This window comes from Diadema antillarum, unplaced genomic scaffold (genome assembly GCF_040938485.1).
Source record: "Diadema antillarum isolate AM-2024a unplaced genomic scaffold, OU_Dant_1.0 seq00001237_RagTag, whole genome shotgun sequence".
Taxonomy (NCBI): domain Eukaryota; kingdom Metazoa; phylum Echinodermata; class Echinoidea; order Diadematoida; family Diadematidae; genus Diadema; species Diadema antillarum.
The window spans coordinates 145,542-171,484 of NW_027272024.1; the positions used below are offsets into that span (position 1 = coordinate 145,542).

At 38.0% G+C, this 25,943-nt stretch overlaps 1 long non-coding RNA gene across 1 annotated transcript; it reads left to right on the forward strand.

The window, feature by feature from the left end:
- Window positions 1-8,058: 8,058 nt before the first annotated feature.
- On the forward strand, window positions 8,059-23,477 carry LOC139745162 (uncharacterized). Its single transcript, XR_011711874.1, has 3 exons — window positions 8,059-8,154; window positions 20,895-21,014; window positions 22,081-23,477. It is a non-coding gene; the product is annotated as an uncharacterized lncRNA (long non-coding RNA).
- Window positions 23,478-25,943: the final 2,466 nt, after the last annotated feature.

Sequence of the window (25,943 nt, forward strand, 5' to 3'; positions counted from 1 at the left end):
TGCTCTTTGACATCTTGGGAGAGTGGTTTCTGAATATCTCGCAAAACGTTAAAACCTAAATCCTCACCTCAACCAGAACTGCACACACCCTTTAAACATAATGGAATCTGACTTTGGAGCAACAGCTAAGTTTGAAAGGCATCAAACATCTACATTTTTTTTTCGCCTGCGGATTCGTTCAACAATAACTGAAAGAAATCCCATGGCAAACTATCGGTTTTTACTCTCACTAGAACAGTTTATTGCTAAAGTTCGTCTCCAGTTTTAATAGGCATAAGTTTGTAAAGTGACCGCAAAGTGTTCATTACACTTCGAGATATTTGTTTTTGCGCCATGTGATACTTGAACAATGTAATAAGATATATTGCAAGAGCTTACTATGAATGTGTCTGCCGATACATCTGCTGTAGTTTGTTTCTTGCGTTTTGTATTTTTACTTCTACATTATGTCGTGATCAGGCCTTGTGACATAGATAGGCTCCTACGAAACCTGAATGTGAGAAAATAACATAGAACAGGTGAAAAATTGCCTCGACTATGTCTCCTTCACTTCTTTACACTAAACAGTTCAAAAAAATGAAAAATATATACTAGCCTGGACGTGAGCGGAATTCGTTTGTGTAAGAGTGTGTATGTATATTTGCGTATAGAAGTATATGTTTATACCAAAAGTGGGTTCGTGCGTGTGTGTGTGTTTGTGTGTGTGATAACTTCATTGGGCGAAACAGCGTAGGATTATACTGTTTAAGGGGTTTGCAGCATTGTTGGAACCCCCTTACAATGATAAATAATAGTAATAATGATATTAATACTAATAATAATAATTTCCCATAGGCCTACTAGGCTCTTAGCTGGTTTAATATTCCTCTGAACAGACAGATTACGCCACTGCACTTAAATCAAACTCAGAACAATGAGAGTGCTCTAATTTTTTAAAAATATAATTCCATAAATATTCTTCAAATCTGCAGTTTGGATTTGATAATTCGATAAATACAGTTTGCTCTGGCTAGGTTATTGTTCAAAATCTCTTCATTAGTTTACCTCTGACGAAATCGCTCTCATTACTTCTGACATTTTTACCTCTGACATTACCTCTGACATTTTTACCTCTGAAATTATTACCTCTGACATTATTACCTCTGACATTTTACCTCTGACATTTTTACCTCTGACATTTTTAACCTCTGACATTTCTACCTCTGACTTTTTTACCTCCGACATTTTTACCTCCGACATTTTTACCTCCGCCATTTTTACCTCTGCCATTTTTACCTCTGCCATTTTTACCTCTGCCATTTTTACCTGGCACCCCTCTCCCCCACCCCCTCCCCCAATCATTTACTTAGATGAAGTGAATGTAGAAAAGATGTGCAGAATACTTAGCGGAAAACTGTCATGATAAGTAGGCCCTGCACATTCATTCACGATTTGCCACTGACATTATTCGGATAATATCCCCCTATACTAAATCAAGTCCTCTATCTTACAGGTTAGAAAAAATACGTGAAATTGTCTTCAGGTGAAAACACTTTAAAAATGTGGAATTTCTTTAAAGCTCCCTCTAAAGAGAGTTTGATAATTCTTTCAAGTGTTATAAATTGTTATAAAACGGGTTCAAGAATGTGGCAAATCAGAAGCGCTGAAATGAGTCATACACGTGTGTGCTCTTTATTTTTCTACTTATAACATGCGCGGGCATGAAAAAGTTGTTTGTTTGTTCTTTGTTTTTATTTCATGTACAAAATAAGCAGTGTTGAACGTGACATAATTGAAACACGAATCAAAACACAATGAAAACATATTGACATGTGACAATAATGATAACGGTTATGTAATGGTGGACAGCCCATTTCAGCTGCACTGGCGTAGCCAGGGGGGGGGGGGGGGGGGGGGCGATGGGGGCGGTCGCCCCCCCCCCCCTAAGATTTGGACCGGGGATTTGGGAGGCGGAAAAAAAAAATATGCGTGTATACTGTATGCATGCACATACATTTCACTCAAAAGTGTGCACCAGATCGTTGAATTTCAATTCAAAATATGCAAAATCTCTCGTGCTTGGGAGGGGGTATCCCCCTCCCAAACCCTCCCCCTCTGTGCCTCTTTCCCTAGCTAAGTACACTTTTTAGATTTACAAAAAATTCTGAATAATTCTGAGTGCACAAGACGTATCACGTATATTCCGAAAACTGAAGGTTCCCTCATGTATAAGGGGAATTTCCCATTTTAATCGACCCTTTCCTCCCTCAGCCCCCCCCCCCCCCATCAGGTTTTTTTTTTTTTTTTTTTTTTTTTTGTGATTTCCCAAATGTTGATTCCATCAAATATGCGTATACGAGATATCTCAATTTCAACCTTAAAAAGATAAAAGCTCCATGGGAAGGGAAGGGTGGAGATAACACTCGCCCACGCATTCTCCCTGCTCGCCCCCCGCCGTGCAAAGAAGTAGACTGTGGCTATACCCAGATCGCTTTATTTCAATTCTAAAAACGCAAAAGCTCCGCGAGCGGGAGGGGAAATCCCCCTTCCCCTAAGCTCTACCTCACTAGACTTTATACATACGCACAGATGGTGCACATTCGGAATAAGAGCTAAATTCCGTGATTTTAACACTTCGATGAAAAAGTATCGCACCAAAAATTTGCACCAGATCGCGGAATTTCAGGTCTGAAAACGCAAAATCACCTTCGTGTGGGAGGGGATATGCCCCTATCTACACCCTCGTGTGCATGCTTTTTCTGTTTGATTGCTGAACAGACAGCGTTCATGATATTCATGAATTGATACAAGAAGACTAGTGTATTCATATTATACCATTTCATAGGCAAATTGTTCAATAATAATCTACACTAAAATGTACTGCAACCTTAAACAAGTGGGACTGTTTCAACTCGTTAAAACACGCAAAAACATGCATCAATTTGCACCATTTGCAACATCAAAATGCAAAAAGTTCTCACCGTGAGAGGGGGACACCCCCTCCCACCCCCCTCCCCTACCCCCTCGCTCGCTCCGCTCGCTCGGGTTTAGTCGCGTTCATGATATTCAGTGAAAAGAATTAATACAAGAAGTGTATCTAAATTATACCATTTTATAGGCAAATTGTTCAATAATAATCTACACTAAGATATACTGCAACCTTAAACAAGTGGGACTGTTTCAACTCGTTAAAAAACACGCAAAAACATGCATCAAATTGCACCATTTGCAACATCAAAATGCAAAAAGTTCTCACCATGGGAGGGGGGACACCCCCCTCCCACATCCTCCCCTACCCCCTCGCTCGGGTTCAGTCGCGTTCATGATATTCAATGAAAAGAATTGATACAAGAAGTGTATTTGAATTATACCATTTTATAGGAAAAATTGTTCAATGATAATCTACACTAAAATATACTGCTACCTTAAACAAGTGGGACTGTTTCACGTCGATAAAACGCGCAAAAACATGCATCAAATTGCACCATTTGCAACATCAAAATGCAAAAAGTTCTTACCGTGGGAGGGGGGACACCCCCCTCCCACACCCTCCCCTCCCCCCTCGCTCGCTAGGCTCGCTCGGGTTCAGTCGCGTTCATGATATTCAGTGAACAGAATTAATGTAAGAAGTGTATTTAAATTATACCATTTTATTGGCAAATTGTTCAATGATAATCTACACTAAAATATACTGCTACCTTAAACAAGTGGGACTGTTTCACGTCGATAAAACGCGCAAAAACATGCATCAAATTGCGCCATTTGCAACATCAAAATGCAAAAAGTTCTCACCGTGGGAGGGGGACACCCCTCTCCCACACCCTCCCCTCCCCCCTCGCTCACTCCGCTCGCTCGGGTTCAGTCGCGTTCATGATATTCAGTGAACAGAATTAATGCAAGAAGTGTATTTAAATTATACCATTTTATAGGTAAATTTTTCAATAATAATCTACACTAAAATATAGTGCTACCTTAAACAAGTGGGACTGTTTCACGTCGATAAAACGCGCAAAAACATGCATCAAATTGCACCATTTGCAACATCAAAATGCAAAAAGTTCTTACCGTGGGAGGGGGGACACCCCCCTCCCACACCCTCCCCCTCCCCCCTCGCTCGCTCCGCTCGCTCGGGTTCAGTCGCGTTCATAATATTCAGTGAAAAGAATTGATACAAGAAGTGAATCTAAATTATACCATTTTATAGGCAAATTGTTCAATAATAATCTACATCAAAATAAACTGCTACCATAAACAAGTGGGACTGTTTCACGTCGATAAAACGCGCAAAACCATGCATCAAATTGCACCATTTGCAACATCAAAATGCAAAAAGTTCTTACTGTGGGAGGGGGGACACCCCCTCCCACACCCTCCCCTACCCCCTCACTCGCTCCGCTCGCTCGGGTTCAGTTGCGTTCATGATATTCAGTGAAAAGAATTAATACAAGAAGTGAATCTAAAATATATACCATTTTATAGGCAAATTGTTCAATGATTATCTACATCAAAACGAACTGCCACTATAAACAAGTGGGACTGTTTCACGTCGATAAAACGCGCAAAAATATGCATCAAATTGCACCATTTACAACATCCAACGTGGGAGGGGGAAACCCCCCTCCCACACCCTCCCCCCCCCCCCTCGCTCGCTCCGCTCGCTCGGGCTCGGTCGCTTCGCTCCCTCGCAGACTAACCGCCCCCCCCCCCCCCCTAAGATGAAATCCTGGCTACGCCGTTGTTCAGCTGTACATGATAGATCTGTTCTTCCATGGGGTCCAATATTCATAGACCTATATAATAACTAACATGTCTTTAATTCATACCAAACATCTTTTACAATCATAATTTCATCACAAAACAATCCCCCAAAACAACCCCTTCCCCCTTCCCTCCAGGGTACTCATCTTTTAAAGTCTCCGATGATATAGGGTAATAAATATATATATACATATATATATATATATATAATATATATATGTATATGTACAGAAACGTAATAAGAAAATTGGTCTGCTCGGCATCTTGATGATAATAAGTAAACGAATCAGTAGAAGAAGAACGCCGTAAAAAATAATAATAAATCCTAGATCTTGAAGATCTTAAAAACGGAGCATAGCTCTCAAATACTGAAAGGCAAGGTCACACTCTTCATCAGTGCCCATGGTGTGACAAAAGATCTTAATCAAACCCGTTTCTGAAACAGACATGAAAACACGTCCATGATCAGACGTGTTTTTGATTTGTTCATTGAAATCAGTAAAGCTGCTGGACTGTCTAACTGATTATTGTATAATTCACTCCCAAGATATAAAAACGTAAGTTTACAATTTTGAGAATTAGGTTTCGGTAAAATTAATTTCTCACATTGTCTTAAAGAGTAACCGATATGTAAATAAATTTATCACGTAAGTAAGCGGGTGCCATTTCATGTGTGTAGCAACAACAACAATAACAACAACAGCAGCATGATAATGCACGCTCACTGACGTCGCAATGTACATGGTACTTTAAAAGTGCACACTCAATCGCAAAGTCTTGTTTGATATACTTTAAACAATTTCTAAGTTCATGTTCAGTGTGCTTTGAACATTTCATCGGGTTTAAAGATTCATTTTATAAAACAAATTATTCACAGGTTTAAGTTCGTGACAGGAGTGGAACTCTCGGGTATACACACTGTGGTACCCTTTTAAGGCTGGTACCCTCGAGTGCGCTGCATCTCCACTAACGCACTCTCACCTGCAAGCATTCCAGCTATGCCGCCCTCTCTTGACGGGAACTCTGCCTCCAACAAATCTTCATGTCACACTAATGGGCTCACACGGGTAAATAATTCAAATGAGGTGTTTCATCTTCACTAACCTGAATAAGTGAGCTATACCCTGTCATCCGTCATTTGCAAGGCAGGTTCTTCTGCTCAAACTCTGTCCAAGGGTCCGCAAAGCCAGACTACGAGTTCTTGTCACTCAAAAAATCACCTTTTTTTTTCCGTACACGTACCCAATGAAATATGGTCCCTTCAAATTCCATAAGAAAAGCTTTCATCTTCAAACCAGAATGCAGTTTGTAGAGGAATTCATACTCAATATCTGCAGCTATTCAGTTTTATGCCAAACTGCATTAATTATTTTTAATCAATTTTTTTCTTCATTTATTTTGGTATCTTTGGTCAGAATTTGTGAAGGGGTCTGGGACATTCCATTTTATTTACAGGTGTGAGCCCTATAACAATGAGAGAGAGAGAGAGGGAGAGAGAGAGAGAGAAAGAGAGAAAAAAAGAAACACAGAAATTCAAAAGAACACATGTCATTGACTTGTCCCTGAGACTTCAAGGCAAATAGCCTCCCCACGCCTTCTTGACGATTTAGGTCAATAATTATACTCTTTCCATATCCCAGAAACGGGAGTGTCATTTCAATTAACATCAACGTCCACAGCTATTTCGTGTTAAACTCATGTACTACCTGCTACTTAATTTTTACAACATACACATAAAGGGCCTATATCGTTGAACTTATGTCCTATCATCAACATTTGCTTTTGTAAATCATGTCGGGGTTTGATGAGCACCAAAGATGATTTCAACTCCAAAAATGGTAGTAATATTCATAATGATAACAATGAATAATGCAAAAATATACTTATCATCATCATTGTCATTTTCGATATAAATATTGTTGTTATTGGATATCTCTGTGGTACATCACATCATTACCATTGTGATTTTACTGCCCATGATAGAAGTAATGCAATAATATATTGCACTACTTCTTGTGATCTCATCTACCACAGGTAAGTAGCCTCTTCAGTGTGGTCATTATCGAAGATCACCTGTCAATTACACACTAATTAGGAACATGGTGGGTAATACAGATTGCCCAAAAGATTCGAACCTAGAATAGCAGTTGTTTTGAAATTGAGCTGAAGATAATGCTGGACCATCACAAATTATAAAACAAAAACTCCGATTCATTATTTGGATTATTTGTCCATAACATCTAAGAATAAAAGTATTCTTTTTTTTTATTAAAGAAAAGAAGTTCAGCAAACGCAATGTCATGTCTTTTCGTAATGTGTTTAAGAGAGGATATACAGTATACCATTGCACTAATAGGTTGGTAAATGATTTTTAGTGTGTTCTTGTTAATCTCGGCCTACCGTCATCTCACTAAACAGATATTATGCTCTTCAAAACTAAGAGAACGATATAATCATACATTTAGCAATATAGAAACTTTACACAATACACGAAAGTGTAAGAACATAAACCTTATGAATAATGACCTCAGATAAAGAAGCCACTGCCAAATCTATCAAATGCTGTCGAATATAGTAGCATTAAATGCTTGCTGTAATGTACTTTCTCTGGGTTAGGTGTTTTTCATATCCTGTGTTTTCATTCTTTTGTAAATTCAAAATTTGTCATAGCCGGTGTGCAAGCCATGTGTAATATACACGATACACGATTGTGCAAGAACATAAACCTTATGAATAATGGCCTAACTTTGGATTGAATTACAATGTCATATCACGGATACAATGTATTAAACATTTAACATAACTATAAAGACTTGACAATACCGACAAACCACAGACCCATGAGCATTGTGATTAAGGTAAAACAAGTTATTATTGTATGAAAGTCCGACAAGGCATGTGCATAAACGAATTATACACACATACACATACACACGTACACAGAAAAAAAAATATGACTGGAAATGTAGAATCCAGTCTTGAAAGTCTATTCGCAAAGAGACTTAAGCAGACAACATAGTAATTGATTTATATGCGAATTTAATATTAATGATATTGCCGTAGTAGATGCACGTACTTGAAAATTCTTCTGCTCGGATCAGTAAAGAACAGGGAGTGAGGTGTAATACAGTATCGTACGCCTTTCTTGAAGGGCGCCATCTATCATTATGATATGGAATAAAGGGTGTGGTCTGTCTCGCCAAACTCGGCGGTGTGTGGCAAAGTAATTACGGAATTATATTTATTCATAGAGGGGTGGAGCGACTCCAGTCAGGTTCCTCTCCCGTTTACTCAACACATATTACGACGCATAAAAACCGTGGCAATCGCTGTCTCTGTCGCAGTAAGGTAGTCACACCAGCACACGTCACACTAGCGGACACGCTGTAACCAGATTTTTTCTCCTTGCGCAGGCAGGTAAGATATATAGAGTATTTCTCGTAACCACTCTTTGGTACACCCTATGCACACAATTTTGTGCATTACCGTCTCTGTATCGGAATGAGATTTCTTTGGTAATCCTTTCCCCCATCTTAATTTAACGGCACCTCGCATTATGCTTTTTTTAAAGTACAATGATTTCGAAGAGGGCTGTACATTTACTGGTGTGTGCACTGGTGTATTTAACACACTGTAAACTTGCAATAGATTTCTATGTTCATTTGAAAGATTTGTACATGGACATGTTCGCTACTTGGTCCAAGCATCGCAGTATTTGCCATGGAATTGAAATGTTTATTCGTGGGAACGTAGGAGGAAAAAGATTAGTCCAGTTTTAACTGCCCTTGCTCAGAGCTGAAGTCTGCACCTGTTACTTAGTCTGTGTTCGAGCATTTTCATGCGGACCACTTCCTCTTCCAATGAGATCGAGGGCCCGGACCACGCCCAGTATTCGGCTGCGCTGTCCGTGTATTAGTAAATGCACGCGGAAGTGAGCGAACCAGGAACTATTTGATTTTAATGTATTTCATTTGCGGGTCTGGAAGCTGTATGCGGGCATTCTTTCTCAGAAGTCATCTGTTCTTATGTGTGATATCTTGAACTGAATGAGGAAATCACCTTATTTATTTGTGAAGGTGATATTGTGGTTATATAAATTTTTGGCATGCAGGGCAGGGCAAATATTTCCTCAGGGTCCCGTGTAAAGCCCCCACCCTACTTTTTCTAGTCTAGAGTCACAGCTGTAATCTGAGTTCTGGCGAGATTTATGTTTGCGCATGTTTATTTAAAGTCTGCAAACTACCCAGTACATTTTGCCCAAGCATGACCAATAATCTCAGAATAAGTGGAAAGATGAGCAAAGAAAATGGGATTCCATCGGGATTCGAACCCGAGACCTCTGGATGCTAGCCCGTTGCTTGACCGACTGAGCTATAGAAAGCCCTAGTATAGTGTTCGTCCCAGAAACCTGTAATTCTCAATGCTGGTGTGGTCAGAAGCTATAGCAGTATGTACCTGTATTCCCCTTCGGAAATAATTATGTGTGCGAAAATGTGAGAAGTGCATTTGTCAGAGATAGTGGATAGTATGCCATGGAATTAATACAGTAGTGAATTTCTCTATGAAGATATGGTAAAAACACTCTGTCATGTTTCCCATATCCTGGAAGAGCTAAATTTCCAATTCTTCAGGAGAGATTTTTTTTAAATTTTTTTTTTTTAGCTATAGAGTTTGCTCTCTTCTAAATCTGTGGACCTAGTGGATTGGATAGAATAATTATACATTAATGCTTGTTCCCAAGTATAAATTAATAAGTTAAGTCCTGTAGATCTTGCTAAAAAGTAAGGAAAACCTGGATGTGAAGTCAATTTATTTTTCAATAAGGTATTTAATTGTGTTATAGTGAAAGACTCCTGCATTTTCAGTGCTTTGGAAGGATGAAATGTATGAAGAGAATTAATGCTTGAAATAAATATCCATACTTCCAACATCAAATCTGCAGTTATGTTATGGAACTAAATCACCCAAAATGACGCATAGCTGAATATAAGGTAGAGTGTGCATGAAAATATGAAATGAAAATGCTGTGTACATGGATATGTTAGAAAAGGAGTGGAATGTCTTCCTAATTTGTGCAAATATACATGTTGTATGTGTAGGTTCTAGCACATGACAATTGAATGCTAAGCATTCCACTGGCTTTTATGTTCCATGCTCCAATAAAAGCCGCTCTTCCAAAGAGTTTTGATTTTAACAATTTTGAGCTGTATTTCAGAGGAAATATTGAAATCCTACACAGTATGGAACTTTTTGGTAATATGATATTGTATAAATCCTTTCTGTGTTTTTTCATATCTTGTTATTAATACCCAAGGACAGAAAAGGAGTATAAGTACCGCATAAAAAGTTAAACATTTAACCACCTTGCGCACTTTGTGCATAATTTTGTTTGCCAGGTGAATGTAAAGTCTTTTGGATTAAGTGATTGGCCAGTGCATTTTCCTCTGTATTTAAAGGACAAATTCACCGTAGTATACATGTTGATGGAGCGAATGCAGCAATATCATTAGAATACGTCAGTGAAAGGTTTGAGGAAAATTGGACCATCCGTTCAAAAGTTACGAATTTTGAAAGTTTCTGTGCAGTCATTGCTGAATGAGAAGACTATTCCAGGTTAGATGTCACATGTGCAAGAATCTGATTAATCTATAGAAAAAAAAGCTTCAGAAATATATTGTGGAACTCTCCCAAATGATTACATTTTATATGTAAGATTACCTATATAACAGCCCTGTTACTATACACAAGTGTGCTTCGCACGGCGTCTGGTCGGGCTAATGCAAGATGAAAATTGAAACATCCATCCATAAAGTCACTGTTGAAAATGCTGAACTTGGAGCATTTCATGTCAAAATCCTATGTATTACCTACTGACAGTGACTGGTACATGCAGAGAATCTCTTTAAAAAGTGGGAGGGCTGAGTGTAGATTGAGGAAAGAGGGAGGGGATAGCACTTGATAGAAAGGAGAAGTGGAGGTAAACAGAGAAAGAAAGAAAGAGCAAGTCACAAAGAGGGAGAGAGGGAGACATCCTGCCATTGATGGATGACTCACACCTCAATTACAGCTGTATTTGGTACTTTTTTGTATTCAGACTTTTGCTATTGATTTGTCTCGCTAGTCTTACAGAATGAAAAGGCCAACTCCAGTAGCCTTGAGACATTGATTTTTCAAGCTGTCTGGGTTAACGGAGTATGGCTTAGTGGTGGATGCAGATGACTGAGAAATGCAATCTCCACCAACAGTTTGGCTGGCTACACTGCCAAAGAGCTTGATATACACTTGGAGTAAGAATTTAATTTAAGCTTTACATAGAAAGTCTGACCTCGATTATCCAGCCCTCTCTTATCCATAATTCTCTATTATCCAGATGCCTTCAGGCAATAAAGACAAGAAAAAAAAAGTGATTTCAAACACAATTTTAACTTATGTAATTTACCTATGATACTCCTAACAAAATAATGTCATGAATTTTACAATAAAATCCATGACTTACTAGTATGGCCTACCTACACTGCTGATTAGGTGTACACTACCTAAGTAGCTACCACGGGGGCCGGCAGCCAACTTGTCCTCCATTTTATCGTTTCTCCCATATCCGGCCAAATCACATGGATCGACTGTAAAATGCCAATACCCTTGTACAGCAATTGTAATCTAGATAAAAATACCCTGGAAATATGAGGAGATTAATTCCAAATCTAGCATTTATATCCTTACTTTAACTACATGTATATCTCTAATTCCAAATGACAGGAGTTATGTGATTTGCAATTCAGCTAATAGTGGATGCCTCACATGTACTAATTTACAATCCACAAACTGACTCTTGAGGCATCCCTTGTGGGTAAATTTTTACTTTTTGTTTAGTGTTGAGCTTACCACACAGAACAGTGTGTGAGAATTGATTTAGGCCTACCATGTGAAATGTGAGCATGTGATATGGCAATAGTGTGCTAAATGCATGGTCTGGTTGCCAACTAACACCTGGCATTTTGCAATCAATTGTGATGTGTGACAAAGGGAGAACAAGGAGGCACACACAAAGTGAGCAACCATTACATGGTACCGTTACCTGGTACTCTTGGGTTCAGGATGTTTTGAATACATGCCCAATTCAATCTTGATGGGGAGGGGGGAGGGTTTTTTAGTATGGGGTTGTTCTGTAGATGGGGTGGAGGGGCAATCCCCTCCCCCCTTCAAGTGGGAGAGTCGCCAATGTGTCTGCAAGGTCGTAGAGACATCTTGTGGACCTCGTGGAAAAAGTTATTTTCTAGGACTTGGTTGCACCAAGGAGATGTTGCAGAGGACTTCTCTGTGATGGAGCTGGAGACTGGAAAGAGTCTCGGAAAATCAAACATGTTTGAATTTGTCAACTCCCTGGAGATCAGACTAGTCTCCGGAGACATGGAGATTCTCTGCAACACCTTCCAAAACCAGCCAGACTCGGGCGCCACCAGGTCACCACCTGGTCTCCAAACCAGTGTCTAATGCAGACAGTAATGAACTATTCACCTTTTCATTTTTTAGGTGATCCGAGTATCCTCTCGGATCACCTTCTGTATCTGTACTGATTCTTTGTTTTTCTTCTTCTTCTTCTTTATTTCTGGATAAAAAGAGGTTAGCTCAGAAAGTCCTCTTCCTATCAATTTCAAAATAATACCATATATGTATCATGTCCCAAAGACGACAGATCTAATAAAATCATAGTGATCAGTCGACCGTGATGTCACTATGACGTCATTATATGAAAACACATTCTCATTCATGTCTCAGTAATGGAATGGAATTTTTCAATGAAATTTACTTCACATATATTTCAAGTCAAGTGCAAACGTGCGCGTACGCGCGTGTTGAAATATTTACATGCTCCAATCAAGCTCAAAATTTTTTTTGCACACGTTTCAGACCATTTGGAGCATTTTTTTTTTTTAATTGAAAAAATTGGACGGATGCGTATGCGCGCGCACATATATGCACGCACAGCTCATATGCAATAGAAATTTCCTTTTTTTTTTTCACACGGATCGGATGTCTGAAATGTCAAGGAATATTTCTACCAAGTTTCAAGTCAATCCGACTCAATATGACGTCATACGGGCCCGTCAAAGTTGAAAGTCCGCGTGCGCGTCAGTGGCGATATACAGTGCAACTATGCCAAAAACCACCAATTTTAAATCCAATTTTACTCGTCAGGATGGATGGTGACCCCCCATTTTCTTTGAGTTGTACATGTCATTTTGTGGGTTGGCGATGCTGAAAAAATGATTGAAAGATATCAAATTTCTTAATAAAATAACAAAAGTAAATTTTCAAAATGACGTCATCAAATTTCAAGTTCACTCGAGCGTATCTCACTTATCCTTTTCCGATTTTCACCCAGATTTCAGTATGTTGTAGCTTATTAAATGCTCTTTCATAAGTGTAATTACAAAATTTTGATTGGATAACGGCATCACCTCGTAAAAATGGATTGAAAGTAATCTTGTCAAATTTGACCAGTTTACGTGTTATCTCAATGGGAGTGCAGTTTTTCTGGGAATGAAAATTGACATGACTATCTTTTTCGAGCACTAGCTCTTATGCTTCGGTGAATTTCTCCCAGATTGTAATATGTTGTAGCTGAGACTTTGGGCTATCGTTAGTGTGCCCTCTGTTTTTTCATACGAAGTCGGCATCACGTCGAAAAACTTGGTTCAAATTGGCACTTGGCTTCGATGCAGCGTCATTTTGCTTAATACACAGGGCCTATGGAGGATGAAATAGGTCAGTGCATAGCGCATCCGACTCGTAATCAATTGATCCTAAGGTCCCTGTTCGAGGCTCACCCCTGCCAATATATATTTTTTAAATTTTTTAGACACTTTTTTCTTCTTTTTCTTTAGTTAGTCTTATTCTCCCTTCCTAACTTTTATCTTTTTCTGATTTTTTTATGCGTCTCCTTCAAATTTCTATAAAATAACATTTTTTTTTTATTTGTCTTTCTTTCTTCTATTTTCTGTGCAATAGATCAACAACAACAATGGCTATCAACCCCATATTTTGCACATGTTTAGTTCATGTCACGAACATTATTCCATAAATTAACAACTACTTCCTCCGACACCATCTTGGGTAGGTGAATTAGGGTCAAAGGTCAAAAGTGTTTAATCCTGTATCTTGGTAAATACACGTCCTGTCTTTCCCATATTTTGCACACGTAAGGAACATGCAAGAATCATTTCACAAAATAACAACTTTTTGCGCAGATGCCATCTTGTCTGTGTAAAGTGGGGTCAAAGGTCAAGTATACTTCATTCTGTAATCTCATTAGTGTATATGGTATCAATGTCATATTTTGCACACACATGGACCTCGATAGATGGATCATTTTGTAAAATAACGACGCTTTGGTCGGACGCCATTTTGGCTGTGCAAATGAGGTATTATCTCTATGGGAGTACATTTTTTTCTGGAAATGAAAAATGACATGACTGTCTTTATCGAGCACTAGCTAATTCATCCTTCTGTGAATTTCTCCCAGATTTTGATATAGTGTAGATTGAGCTATCGTTCATGTGATCCATATTTTTATTGGAAGTCGGGATTACGTCCAAAGACCTGGTTGATATTGACGCTTAGTTTCAATGTCAGGAGATATATCTTTCTTTCGGTGATTTTCTTTGCAATAGCTCAAGAAAAACACGCCCTTTCACCCCCACATTTTGCACAAGTTTAGTCCATGTCAAGTACGTATTTCTCATAAAATAACTAATTAATCAGACACTGTCTTTTCTCGGTAAATTAGGGTCAATGGTCATAACATTTATTTCCGAATATATCGGATCACCTAATTTGTCAGTGTTGACAAATTCTAAGTCTAGTTCATCTTAAAGACTCTAACCTTTCGTCAGAGGACAACAAAATTTGCTGCAGCATGTGGCTGCATAACAAACATAAAGGCCACATCACGCTAGAGCGTATCAAGCCAACAAATGCCCAACGAATTCAAAAATTTTAAGATTCATTTGCATCTGTTGCTGATACTACAATAAGTTCATAACATGTTTGAAGTTCTTAGTATTCATTAGCTATTCGTAGGGATTCGCAGAGGTATGCTGGAGCCGATGTATATTTGATTTTGAACATGTCCAAAATCATGGACCTAATACACATGGACATTCATTGTATCGTTAATTAATTTATGCACCCGTACATCTCAAAAGCGCCACAAAGACATTTTTAGCATGCTTCACTGCTTTGATCCCATGATCGTCACCGCCAGCAAGCCGGGAGAAGAACAAGACAGAGCTTTAAGAAATCTAAAACTATATGCGCAGAAGAAAATAGCTCACAAAAAAACAAGTAAAGTGAATGTGCAGTTGTGGTGTATGTTAGGAAATCATACCTCAAACAATATCGTTTGGGAGAAGCAGGCAGTTTTTAAAAGAAAGCTAACATTTTGGCAGAATGATTGTCATTTGTGATCTCAATATTTCACTTTTCTCCAGCTTGCTTATTCCAGAGCAAAAAGGGATGGTAATGGTAGAGAACAGATATATCTTGCCATTAGGCAAGGTGTTATGCATGTGCGAAAATGTGCGAATCAGCAATTACCCATCTTTTGACACAAAATTTGTAATGATCTCAGGTTTGCTGCTCCTCATCATCTGTATTTATTCAAAGACATTTCTGTCTGAAAAAAGGCACATCAGCGAAACAAGACTGAAATGAGGGAAACGATTCTTTTGTTAGTGACGATACATGATTACACAATCGTTATTGTCGAGACAACTGAATGTACTCATTAAGATGCACATGATCGGGTGTCGGTGACGATCATTACATCAAAGAGAGACTGCCGTGAATAGTCCATGTTATATTAGGTCCATGCCAAAATTATCAGGTTAACACTACACTTTAGAAATTTGTCGTAAGTGACAAATAAGGTGATCCATTTAATTTGTGATTGGGGCAATTAGCCATGCAATTTCTGATATTTTTATCAGAGAACAGATTTTTGAACCTGTTAAAGGTAGGGAATCCCATTTGCACGCCTTAAATGAAGAGTTGTATAAATACAGTGGTATGTTGAAGAGAATATCATTTTAGAAACTCCCATAAAGTATTAAAAGTGGAAGGTAACATTTAGTTCATTTTTTTGACGGTTAGATTTTGAATTGAATTGTTTTCGGGGCTCACCGTAAATTCCAATACATTACTAGGCTACCTTTGCAGACCCATGTACTGCATGTGTGTCCATCATGTATATTTTGTGAAGAAAGTTCATCAACACAAACATTTCTATATACATTCTTACCACACACTCTATATGTTATTACATCAGCTCTTGTACTTTTAGATTTGTGTTTATAGATCACAAATACAGAAGAATGCAACAAAAAGGCTTAAGTGTGGCTGTCACACAGAACTACTGAGTAGTTGAGTTTTGTGCATTATTCAAATTTTAGATAACTGTTGACTTCCAAATTTCTAAGCAGTGGCCTAAGCAAGTCCCCTGAGGTTCATATTTAATGTTTTGCTGCATTTTGGGAGGTCTGTAAAAGGTATCCCCTACCTTTAAGTTGTTACCTCCACCAAGGGAGGAGGTTATGTTTTCCTTACTGTTGGTTTGTTTGTCTGTGTGCAAAATAACTCAAAAAGGTGGGAACGGAGTTGGATGAAACTTGCAGAAAAGGTTGATAATGACACAAGGAACAGATGATTAATTTTGGTAGTGATCCTTGAATTTTTATGGACTTTAAGGATTTTCAATATTTTGGCAGGTAGGGTCAATGAACTTGGGAGTTCAAGCTGCGTATTTTTGAGGTCTTCATAGGCACACTAGAGGCGTGCTCTAGTTTCTGGTCCAGGGCGAGGGGCGAGGCGTGCCGCGCAGCTGGCATTGATGACGTAACAAAAGGTTTCTATTATGGGAAATTGGGCGATTTTCAGCATACATACGTATCACGGGTAAAAATCACTGATCTCTACGGAAGAACAAGATCAGTGGTGGAAATGAGCTGCTTGGCAGAGGTCTGCACTGTCAGAGTGCTCCTATAGTTATACAGGTGGTACCTGTCAAGTGATAACACTGACCTCTGATGGAAGTTAAAAGATCTTAGGTTGTGAAGGCAGCTCTGGCTCCACAAATGAAGTCTTGTTCCCTGGTTTTGTTTAAAACTTGAGGAGAAAGTTCAAAGAATTTATGTCTCCACCATGCCAAGCATCAGCAAATTGAAACTGCATTTATTGTACTTACCTACTATGTGGATAGGAATACAGGATAAAAGGAAATAGGATTGTCACACGTCCATCATCATCATCATATGAAAGAAGGCAAACATGTTGACCTCTAACCAGCAAATTACACTTCAGTGAAGACATGGTATGATAGACACGGATTTATGATTCTGAAGAATCGGATGCTTCTTGAGGGTGAAATTCTGCATGCATTACCAAGAACTGCAGGAGGTTGTCTCTTTTTCATATTCTCAGTGGTGCTATTGAGTTGGTCACTTTCCAGTGTATATCCCCCAAATGTGGAATTTTCATACCTTCCAATTCTTCCTTTTTATTATGAAAATTCCCCCTTTTTTTGAATAAAGAAGTCCCTATTTTGTAAATGTGGATGTAAATTTATTCCGTTTGTCAATATTTATACTGCCACATGATGGACAGGTATGTGTTTGGAATTTACAAGAACCTGTCGTGAAAGAATTTTTGTGTGCTTGTAAGCGTTGGTTATACCAGAAGGTGTGCTAGTGCCTGCATGTCTTTCAGTGGACAGTGAAACTCTGTTGGACTGCTGATACAGTCAAACCTACCTTAATGACTACCTGTTTTCAATGACTACCCGTCCCCAATAACTACACTATAATTCCCCCACAGCCAATTTATGTACTATGTACTAAATACCTGTGTATGTATAGTGACCACCTGTCTTATGTGACCAGCGACCGCCAATTTTGTCGCCCATTGTGGGGGATAACATTGCTACAATGACTGCCTGCCCCATCAGCGGAGCTGTGAACAGTCATTCACTTTGTGTGCAGGCCTAAAACACAGTTGATCCACTGCGAAATCATGATATCCAAACACAAACATGGCAGTCCAATAGTGGTCGCTTCAAACCACAGTTTGAAGCGACCGAATCCTATGCTAAGCCTAAGAAAACGTCTAGATTCAATCATGAATTGTCACAAACCCCCTGTTCAGACGCAAGCCAGTTTATACCAAAACTCGATAAAGAAACGACGTATAAAGAATCGTCGTATAGCCGACAGACCATTCAGACGCTAATTTCGACTATTCTGGAGAACATCGTATAGATGTGCAGTTTCTCACTGCGCATGCTGTTATGGTCATGAGTGACAGGAATAGGGTGCAAGGGTCACCTTTCTTGCATTAAAGGGACTGTACAGTACTGGTTGAGGTAGGGATTCATGTTTTGAACACTCCTAAGTGAGATAATGAAAAGCCTCTTATGAAATATGAAAGAGCATATCATTTTAAGAAGGATTCAACGTTTATTTGATGAAAATTGGTTTTCAAATGGCTGAGATATCCAAAAAAGTACTAATAATAAAAGGCGACATGCCCCAACTTTATTAGTATCTCTTTGTTTCACCTTGTTTTTGGATATCTCAGCCATTTCAACACCGATTTTCATCGAATAAACTTTTGATACCCCTTAGAACTGCATGCTCTTTGACATCTCATAGAGTGGTTTCTGAATATCTCACAAAACGTTAAAAGCTAAATCTTCACCTCGACCAGAACTGTACACACCCTTAAGCCCTGTCCAGTTATACCGTTCTATGGTCGCCATACATTCAGATGTACAATGGACACGATGGAATGCTGATTTGTTATCGAGTTCTAGTTCGAAACGATGCTCTGACCGTAGTTTCACTATGCATTGTTTCGTTATACGTCGTTTCGTTAGCGTTCAGATGTGTAAATCCATCATCTAGCTATACCGTTTTGGTATAGCTATACCGTTCTTGCATAAATTTTTTGCATCTGAACACCCTGTAAATCCACACTATAGAATGAAAAGAATACCTAGAGGGAATGTTTCTTACACTCAGTAATTTGTAACAATATGAGCTGGATGATGCTGCAAGCTGGTGGATCGATATGCTAAAATTTTCACACTTCACATTTCAAGGTTTGATATGTGGCAGGCTCGTTAACAATTACACTTGTACACCAAAATAGATATTTGCACTAAAAATGTGCAATAAATTTTTTTTTTGGCTCTTTAAAAAATTGTTTCCTTATTTTTAATTAGAAAATTGTGAAAATATATAGAATTTCATGAATAAATCTTGTATAGTTATCAATTGATTTTCAAGGAAAAAGAATGTAAGAAGGAGGTGGTCACATTCGTGATTCAATTAATTTTTACACTCTGTTGTAGAATAAAAAAACAAGGCTCACATATACATGTGATTAGATTATACAGTGTTGGTTGTGGGGGGGGGGGGGGGGGATTCAAAATGGGGTCATAGATGGATTTGACTGGTCGACTCTGTAAACCACTTTGCGTCTCCCTCGAGTGGTCTTTATCTCAGACAGGCCCGACTGTACTGTTATAACCTGTTTCTTGCAATAACTGTATGCATTAAACAACAAAGAAAAACATAAACATGAAGTCATACACCCATTAACCAAACCTTTGACCAGTTTTCACATTGTTATTACAATATAGATCATTAGTACTGAGAAAGAATGAAAAGAATCATTTGTGAATTGATACGAAAGAGAGAAAAAAGGCCTTGCCTATTTCTCTTCTGAAAATCTCTTTGCAACATGCGATCTTGAAAGGTTGACGGGTTGAATTCCTGATCCTTGTACACCTATCTCATCTTCCTCATGTATTGAATAATAATGCACATGCGTTAATTACAGCTGCAGAATGGGAAAGAGAATGAATGGATAGCAGTTCTTTCTTTTGTTTTGTGTTTTAAAGTGGCAGGTCAAGAAATAGAACTTCGCAACTCATCAGATTGCTTATGTTTTTCTTCAACATGGTGATTTGAAAATGTCCTTGCTCTAACCAAGCTTGTTAAAATCAAGCCGTTCTGCTTTAGGTTTACACGCAAAGGAAAATGGGATCGACATCTCCTTGTTAAAAAGTAGCTCCTTGTTTTTAAGTGACATCGTTATAATGGGGTTTCACTGTATTCATGTATGCTGCCCTGTCACTGAAGTTCTGATCACATTGTTTACGAAAGAGCTTCATCTGATCCAGTTACTGATGAATTGTCCATACCACTTTTTTTTTTTCCAATATGCATTGTACATTGTAGATACACTTCATGCATGTGTTGTCCAAAATTTGTCAAATATCTTGAGCTTTGGCTTTTTGAGCATTTATTTTGGAGGACCTCTGCTGAAATGTTTCCACTGGATGCTGGTACAGAATTGTGTTCAGCTGTATATGTAAAGGGATACAAGATAATAATAATAATAATAATAATAATAATAATAATAATAATAATAATAATAATAATAATAGAGAAACACTTATAAAGTGCTCATTCTACCTAAAAAGATACTCATGGCGCTGTACAACAGAGTACACAAATGTATCACATTACAACAGAGTATCACAGAAGATATAAGAACTATAAACAAACAATATACGTACATATATACATACCGGTAAACAATTGTCAATTTAAATTGAAAAGGTAGGTCTTGAGGTTCTTTTTAAAAGCATCAATAGAAGAGCAGATCCCTGCTCTGCTTGTGTTCATTCAATCGTGGATACATGTACCAGAAATAACTGATGCATTCTGTGTTCCCCGAGTATTATGTGGACAATTACAGTAACACTGACACATGTGTCTGCTTGCTCAATGAAAGGCAGTTCCTCTTCAGCACATTTTTAGGCCTGGGAATACCAGGACATACTAAGAGCATATTGGAAAGCTTTACCTTGCATCACATGATGAAAAGAAAGGTCAAAGGCTTATGAGTACAAATGTCTGTAGCAGATTTGTTCAGTGTAAGGTAGAAAGGATTGATTTGATTTTGCTGTTTTGAAAAATTAATTGATAATGCTGAGAACACTGTTTTTCTGTAAAGTGCTTGAAATTATACAATGCTTCTTATATGGGTGGTGCATGAATTAAGTCACAGCTTGCCATTACATGTTTCACATGTAGAATAACCACCTTCCAGCAACATGGGCGACAAGCCAGACGTTACAGAAGTCACAACCTTCGACAAGTCAAAGCTAAAGAAAACTGAGACCCAAGAGAAGAACCCCTTACCAACAAAAGAGAGTAAGTTTTTTTTTCTTTTCTTTTATTACCCTATGAAATTCAGATGATCTCTTTATTTCATGTAGTTTTATCCTGTTGGGGAAAAAAGAAATACTTTTGAATATGCATTAAATGGAAACCATATCATGCTGCATATTTCACACTTCTTATTAGAATCACATACACTGTATCTGTGCATTTTAGAAAATAACCAAGAGAATCGACAAAGTACATGCGCTGACTTTACTATTTGATTGATTTAAAAGAACAATCACATTCAATTAGGTTAAAAAGGTGTAGGATCATATTCCATTGAATTTAGTAGGCCCAATGCTGTCTATTTCAAGCTTTAAATATGTAACCAGGGCACCTGACAGTGGCAAGATCCCCCCCCCCCATTTTTGCAGGAATGTTGGGAAATTATAAACATGATTCTAAGGAAGTTTCTCTTTGCTTTTGAAGGACATTTTAACACAAATGGTGGTATAAATGTGGAAATGAATTCTTGTGTTCTATACTGAATACTGTACGAGCTGAAATTTTACAGTATAATACAGTACATCATACAGAACTTTGAATGCAAAACACACGCCAGTCAACCTTACCTCGGTTGAATTAAAAGGGATCAGAGAAAATGCTTCTACTCGCGTGAATTTTAACATGCACAATGGAATCAACGTGTTCATATTTATAAGTGGTATATTTTCTCTTGATGTAGCCAATTTTTTGACTTGCATGAGGTCAATGTAAGTGAGGTTGGCTGTACTTATTTATGTAGATGAAGCATGGAGTAAAAACGTTCAGTACCAGTATTGTTGCTTGTTATTAATTCAGATTATGAGGTATTACCTATGTATTTCATGAGTGGTGAAATAGTGATTATGAGACCCCTGCAACTGCAAAATTAACAACACATGAAATGTCTGACAAGTAGCAATTTGTAAAAGCATTCATATGTGAAACTCTCGGCTCGTACTGTACTGTTCTTATATCTAAGAAAAGTTAATACACTTGTACTCTCTGTGGGGCCCCCTAATAGATATTAATGGCTGATTTTTCTTTCCCCTTTGTTTTTTTTTCCCCCCAGCCATTGAGCAGGAGAAGCAGGGCTGATGCTGTTGTCTTGTCATCACTTTCCGAGGGACAACATGGCCTCTTCACCTATCCCATCTGTACATTGTTCTACTAGTTAGCAAATTCATTTTTTATATTTTCTGATTTAAATAGATATTATCGAAGACAAAGCAGTTTCTGTATATTGAGTGAGGATAAATTCAAGCGTACAGGAAAGAATAAAAAAAAACAAACATGATTTTTCTTGTTTAATTTTTGGGAAGTTCTTGGCTGGCTTAGCTCAGTGGTATGTTTGGCTTTGGTTTCAAGAGTTCCAAACATGCACCAAAGAACAAGTCTTTCGTACGATAACATCAGTAACTACATTGGCGAAAGGTAAAAATGTGTGTGAATCTTTTTTTGTTGAACAAAACCATACAAAGGAGGAAATGAATGGGACTTTGCCAGCTAATAACCAACCTATCTGTAAATGTACTTGTGTAAACATGAAGCCATGGATGTATCTATTTGTATTGTGTGAAAGTTCCACCAAGTGGAAGGCTTGAATCAAAAGATCAAAGCCCAGGGCAAACTTTGATGAACAGTACATTTTGATGATTGAACAAGAATTATCTGTAATAACTTATTGTCAAGGGTGATGTCAGCTGCTACTATTGGCTGTAACGTGTACAAAAACCCAAACTTCCATAGGGGTACTCGAGGATTGGTGTATGGTTTACATTCTTTTTAGGCAAACGTAACCTGACATAAAAATGTAGGGGTGCGTTTTACTGCTAGCAGTGCCTTTTGCTTAATTTATTATTGCAGCGATAGCATGGATACAACCATGCATCTTGACAAGGACAGAGATGCTGGTTTCCATTAAGTAATGGTACAGTCCTCAAGGCATGGATCACCCCTAGCATGACAAGTCTCTGTGATTTTTGGTGCAATAAACACTCATGTACCTGAAGCACAAAGGCAGGACACATTTCTACCATACCACAAACCCCAATAAGAGCCAGAGGATACAGAAAGGAAAAATATAGTAATGTTCTTTCACAAGAAATAAAAAACAAGACAAGAAGGAACAATAGAGCATTCATGTCAGCTAATCTTTCACTCAATCGGCATTTGTGAGTAACATTTGGTCATGGCGAACAGCAAGTACAATAATGGGCACCATATATGTGTAGTGTATAATGTCTTCATTGTATGCTGTATCATGGTTTACGGATCAAAGTATTAGCAACATTCGAGGAAAAAAAAATCTTGTAAAACAAGCACTCCTTTTGTATGGTGACTTCTGTTGTAATCTCTTGAGGTTCAAAAAGAAATGTTGTATGCTCTAAGGACCCAAGAAATGGCACTACCTTCCACCTGTGCATTCTGGTCCATGCCTGCAGGTCAAATAAAGTTAAGGAAAATGTACATTCGAGTCTGTAAAATCCTTCCTGTGTCTTCTAATCACACTCTAATGTAGATTACATATTAACTGTCTTGTATGTGGTGCATTTAGTAAGCATATTTAAGTGATTACTGTTTTATTTGCAGTGGCAGCATGTATGAATGGCTTTGCCTGTGTGAAAGTGTGTGTGTTTGTGTGTGCACTCTCGTGGTTACGAGTGAGTGAGAAAAACCAGTAAAGAACCCCCCCCCCCCAATGTGTGTGTGTGCGTGTGTGTGTGTGTGTGTGTGCGTGTGTGTGCTTGTGTGCGTGTACACATTACCTGTCATGTCCCTGGAAAACATTCCATGACCGAAAACCATTCAATTTATGTCTTTATTTTAAAGATGCAAACCCAGGATGAGACCTGATTCAGCTAATTTCATCATAAGTATGAAAGAGATCGTATAGTTTTGGTTGAGACCTAATTTCAGGTTTCTAACATTTTTTTTGTGAGATAATGAGAAACCTCATATGAAATATGAAAGAGCATGTGATTCCATGAGGAATTCAACATTTATTTGACGAAAATTGGTTTTGAAATGGCCGAGATATCCAAAACAGAGCGATTCTAATAGAGTGTGGGACCCACATTTTACTATGATCGCTTTGTTTTACTTTGTTTTTGGGTGTTTTAGTCATTTCAAACCCGATTTTCATCAAATAAACTTTGATTTCTTCTTAAAATGGTATGCTCTGTACTATTTCACAAGTGTTTTCTTTATATCTCGCAAAAAGTTATAAGCCCAATTCTCATCTCCACCAATACATACAGTATTGGTGGAGATGAGAATTGGGCTTTTAACTTTTAACATCCCTTTAAAATTGAGCCATTTGACTGTATGTGTGCCTGTTATAAAAGTGTGTACGGTGTATGTGTGAATCCATCCTGCATTGGTGACATTCAGTGGGCAGGATGCCTTTTTACACAAGGAAGTCAAGGAAGACATCAATATCTTCCACAGCACATAACATCATACAGTCAACCTTGCATAAGTCAAATCTATTTTGACTGAAAAAAACATAATATAAAAAGAAAGAGGACTTCAAAAGACCTTTGACTTGGACAATTATTTGACCTATGCGAGGTCAACTTACTCAAGGTTGGCTGTAGATGACATGATTAACATTCACCAGACTTTGAGCATTCCATCACTACAAGGGTTTGAAGGTACGATAAAAACTTCACCAAATCATAACTTCCTTGCATTACAAAAACAACATGAGATCTACAATTACAGAAGTTAATTAGACAAGTGTGTCTGCTAGAAGAATGCCAATTAACTAATATCAATTGACCAAGGAAAAAAAAAGTAAATCAAGCATTCTATATTCTGAGGTAAATTCCTCATCGGCACCAGAATTACACTTTGCATACCACAACACCATCAACTGATATAGAATTGACATGTAAGACATTAATCCAGGTTTGTAATCCATGCACATTGTCTGTGGTTTTTATTGTCTTTCTTTCACAGTGACTTTTGGTCCATTAAAAACAAAATTACTTGAATGAGCATAATATGATCATAAGCCTCATCTGCTCATCTCCTTACAAAACGACAACAAAAGCATTACCCACAGTGAATATGACCCTTGTTTCATATGTATCCAGTACTGCACAGATAGGAAAGCTCACAGCCATGACATGAGAGTAACAAAGCTATGAACACAGAGCAGTATGTGTTGACTGCACACCTTTTCACTGTTTATGAGTCTTAATTACAGTAACCTCTATAAACCAACTTTTGAGCTATTATTACAGAAAATTACCACTTATTCATTGGTGATGGTAATTGATTGCTGGTGCTAGGCACTCTCACTCCACTTGTGAGTGAATAGTTAACACCTTCCACTAAATTTGGAAAACAACAGACAAAAAAAAAAAAAAAAAAAGAGGAGAGAATAACAATCACAAAAAGGACAAACAAGCCATCTCATGTTTACATGATGCCGTAACAACTTGCCGAAAACTATTTCGCAAAGTGAAAGGGAGATGATCAGCTCATGAGCTTTAATGTGTACTGTAATCTTCTTTCGCTACATTTCTCTGCAGTTACAAGTTATCATCTGCTCATACATAAACAGTGATCACAGTACGAGAGCCTCGAACAGAATGTACACTTTGCAAATTACAGCAACAGTCCTATAGCAACTTTATACACAATATTCAATTTATTGGAGGTGATAAGCACAATCAGGGTATGCAATCATGATTTTCTCACTTTAAAAAATTGTAACTTCTAAAAGAATGCACCAACTGACTTCAAAATTCACATGCAGCATGCTGAGACATCATTAATCACATGTGGCAATACAATAGTTAATTTCTTCTCATTTACTGTTAATAATTATTAAAGATTAATTACCAAAAAGTCCCCCAAAACCCATGTAATGCATCAAAAAAAGCGTTTTACAACTTGTGTAAAATCAAGATTTGAGGTCCGATT